Source organism: Sturnus vulgaris, chromosome 13 (assembly GCF_052056855.1).
Source record: "Sturnus vulgaris isolate bStuVul1 chromosome 13, bStuVul1.hap1, whole genome shotgun sequence".
Lineage (NCBI taxonomy): Eukaryota > Metazoa > Chordata > Aves > Passeriformes > Sturnidae > Sturnus > Sturnus vulgaris.
In genome coordinates this window covers 10720590-10725093 of record NC_142255.1, presented here as the reverse complement: position 1 = coordinate 10725093, position 4504 = coordinate 10720590, and positions in this window count along the sequence as shown.

Genomic DNA, 4504 nt, shown 5'->3' with positions numbered 1-4504 from the left:
GCCGGCGGGGCGGTGCTGGGGAAGCCGGGGCTGCGCGTCCCCGCCCCCGGCTGTCTTTGTGCCGCTGTGTCCGTGTGCGCGCTCCCTGCGGCTCGCAGGGGGCCCGTGGCTGTCAGCGTGTCGGGCTATCCGCCCGGCTGCTCCCAATGGTTTAGGTGCTGACGGGCTCGCTAAAACTCCTCAGAGCCCTTTTACAGGTGAGAGGAAAAGGCCGCTTTTGTCCCACGTCTCCCGGCACAAAGCAAGCCGAGTGTTTCGCCTCGGTCCAGCTCTCGCAGAGCCATGGGAGGGAGATGTGGTGAGGATAGCAGGATGTCGTACGTGAGAGCAAGTAAAAGAAACAGCAAAGCGTGACCTATAACACGAGATTGAGGAAGCTGCGTTGTTTTGTTCTTAAAAAAAACAAACCAACAAGCTCATTTCAGAGATGTCTGCCAGGTTTCGAAAGTATTAAAAGAGCTGTGATGCATCAGATGTAAGAACCAGCAAGGATTTCCATGAAGGAGATGGGCTGAAACAGCTCTGTGATTTACCAGCAAAGGAAATTGTGCAACATCCCTTTTTTCAGTGGAGGTTTTCCAGCTCTGGTTCCACGATCCGCCCCCTGCCCCTTCCCTGGGCCCGCCGAGGAGCCGGCGTGCACAGGGAAGAGGAAAGGGTGAAGATAAGAAACATTGTAGAAAGAAGAGAATGTAGCCATGACTGAGACAGCAGGGGAGTGAGGGAAAGGGAGATGCAAGAGGATGAGAGCTGAGCTCCACTTCAGCATCAGTGAATCAAAGCCTTAACTCACAAACGAAGTGTTTATTAGTTACTACTACTGAGGAAGGAGATTCCTGCACGCATGGTTTTTCCCTCTCTGTGCATTTAAGGACAAAGGCATGTAGAACATTCCCCACTGCATTATGGCAAATTGTCAAGAAGCTGTTCTGTTGCTGTAAAAATCTGAGTAACGTTTACATATCTGTACATAAGTAGTGTTTTGATCAATACCGATACTTTGATGGTAACAAATGACTTTTTATTTCGCTCAGTGACAATCTGAAAGTCGTCATTGTATCAGCAACAGAACAGGCTTATGCATCTTGTAGAACTGCTGGCCTGCAAAGCTGTGTCTAACAATTTCATGTGCTTAAACAGTTAAAACAGATAACGGCACACTATGACACAGCTAATAATTCATAATCTATGCAGAATTGGTATTTAAAAAAAAAACAGGCTAGTACATTGTCCATCTGTGTGTTTCTATTCTGGTGCTGTTGTCAGAGTAACCATGACATTTTACGCCAACTACTATCTCTTCTTCTGAGTCTAACAAGATCTGGATGACAAATGAATACTGATTTACTTTAGTAAGTCTGCCAATTCTGTGATCTGTAATGAGCTATGGGAATGTACATTACACTGTATTTCGGGCACAGAAAAAGTGTTTAATTTGACTTAAAAGTGCGTAGCTGATCCCGGGATCAGATTCCATGGCGGCATGTCCTGTCCTGCCACATACTAATCCTTCTCCTTGTGTTCCCCGGGAAAACACAGCAGTTTTTATTCTGTCTGCAGCTGAAATAAAAATGGGCCAAGGAGAAAGTACAAATTCCTCTGAATAAAAGGGAACTGCTCTCTCAAAAGTGTATGCTTGGTTTGATGTCTCCTGCCTTGATGGTTGTTTAAAGATATTGTGAAAACATTTTTTACATTAAACACGTATTCTGCACTCCACTGGGACTATGTGAGTTAGGAATACCTGCACTGAAAATTTGTGAAGGGGGTGGGGTTGGGATATCAGCTTAGGATATTTCAGGGGGGCTTAGGATATCAGTGAAAGCTTATTAGGTAATCTTTATTGGCAACTTCAGTAGTCCCCAGTCCTTACCATTAGCTGTAATATATAAGCAAAACTGAAAACATGATCTATTCTCAAATTTCAGCACCAGGAAAACTAGATTTTTTTCGTATATGTGATTTCTAATGCCAGGCAGAAGAAATCTAGGCTATGAAGACATTCAGTGCTTGAAGAATTACTTCAAAACCTAAAGGATCCTTCTCTCTTTTTTTTCCAGTTTTAAACCTCAAGTTCCTTATTTGCAATGAACACTATAACCCTACACATAACCAGTGTAAGACACTAAAGATCTGTACCAAGAATTGTATCCTTTCTATACCACCATAATTCTTCCCATCGAAGAGAAGAGCAACACTCCTCTCAGAAAAATCCCAACCAAAACATCAAGCATTCAAGTAACTCAAGCATTCCTAAAAGTGTTAAGGAATGGAATTCTTAATGCAGGCATGGAGGAAGTTACTTAGAAAGTAGAAACTAAATCTAAAGAACAATTAGCACAGAAAATAAACTGCTTGAACAATACTATGCATATATTGAAATCCTCTTAATGGGAATAATGAAATTATCCTTTATTTTCCTCTGCAGTTTTCCACTCCTTACACACACTTCTAAACACTAATGATTTAACTCACAAGGAAAGAAATCCAAAATACCATCAATTCCCGGGCTGTTCTCCTAATTCTACCATTGCATTAACTGCTAACTTATGGGTTTTTCATAATGATCAGCCTCTTGGCTTTTCAGTACTTATCCCAACCAATCTGCTTTTTTCTATTCCCTTCCCTGTATTTCCTTATGCAATTAAATTTGCTCTTCCAATAGGTGAACTTTGAATTATTGTTTAATTCTGTTAATTTTGCATAAAATGCCATAAACAAAAATAGTTCCTTCCTAGGTAGGCAAATGTGGAATGGTGGCTGTCAGCATTAGGTATTTTAGAGAAACATTGCATAATTATTGGAGGACTAAGATTGCAAAAGCAATTGGACTCTGCTTATCAAACACTTATCTCACACAAGAAGGACAGAGGGGATTTGGGCTTCATTGATCAATACACAAGCTTCAAAGGGATAAAGGAATTTTTAACATGTATTAATTTCTAAGAACTAAAAAATAACACTGACAGAAATGCTGCACATATTTCTAAGAAATTTAGTAAGCAATAGAATAATAAAGCAGATGATGAGGAAAAGGAAATAGCTTAACCAAAAAATATTTTACTCCATCCTGTAAATTCTTTCAGTGCCTCATAATTTCACAGCTTTTTGGCTGGAGTCTGGAACAAAACAGCAAAATAACACCGTGAAACCTCTTGATTAAATGGATACAGGAAACACTGTCGCTGAAACCTGCTGTCCCCGTGAGACAGGCACACATGGCAGAGACAGGGACGTGTGTGACAGCCCGGTGGGACCTGTATCTCCTGGCAAGAGACTGATCCAAAACATACAAAGGACAGCATTTCAGAATTATTTTTTAGTACAAGCACATTTTTAACAACATTTCCCCATGTACCAACAGCCTTATCAGAACACCAGAAAATATTAATTTCTGCAAGGAAGAGATACCCTAATTCACTGAATATTATGCAGCAGAGAGAAGAACTGATTTAAATGCATTTTCAAGGTAATGTTTAAACTAGTTGAAAGAAACTAGTGAAAGCCTTACTCATACACCATTATGCAGCAAGGCCTCATTAGCATGCATTAATGAAGCACTGTAAACCTTATTTTGAATTACGTTGTTAAGTTTGTGTCACACCCTCAAAGGCATTGAGTCAGGTTTTAGTACTCCCTGGTGGTGCAAGGGTAAATGTGGGTAACTGCATTTAAAAGACTATTTCTTTCACCATTAATCTGCAGCTTCTACTCGTGTTGGGTCCAGATTTTCAAACTTGTATATATTAGATCAATTTTTAAAAAATAGATTTCTGACTAGAATAAATGCCATTGTTTTGTCAGATCTATGACTCTTTAATAACACACAGCTCACTAATTACTCGTTATTAGGGCAGTCTTCATTCATTTTTAGACTCAGGTAAGTTATGTAAAATGTATGCCTATTTCTTAAGCACCAGCAAGATCAGATGCATGTAAATACACTATTATATATAAAATAAAAGAATCCTGTAACCACTTTTTTTAGCTCTTTGATGAAGAAATATGAAATTAATTAGTCATCCAGTTGTACAGGCCAATGTCAGCTTTAAAAGCACATTAAATTCTCTCCCAGTGATTTAAATGTAGATTTTAAGTCCATTTTTAAATTTTTCAGTAAGCCAGAGCAATCATACTAATTTCAGTTTAAAAGAATGGCTTATTCCCTTACACATTACTTAAGATGAAGGTCTAAATATATACATATATATTAAAACATACATATTAAAACAGTAAAAGACATAATTCAACTCTTTTTTTTGCCTCTGAATTAGGATGGACCCTTAGTAATAATAACCTTGGTTTTGTTCAGTTTAGATTCATATGCAAATATCAGAGGAAACTTAAAATTTGTTAGAATATTCTTCCCATTTACATTGTTTTAATAACAACAAAAAATTTAAAAGGCTCACTGAATAAAGTAGTTTCAACACAGTTTTGTGGTCTTGATTTCATGAGTAATTCACTGTAGAAGTCTCAACAGACACCTAAAAGCTGTTGTTCT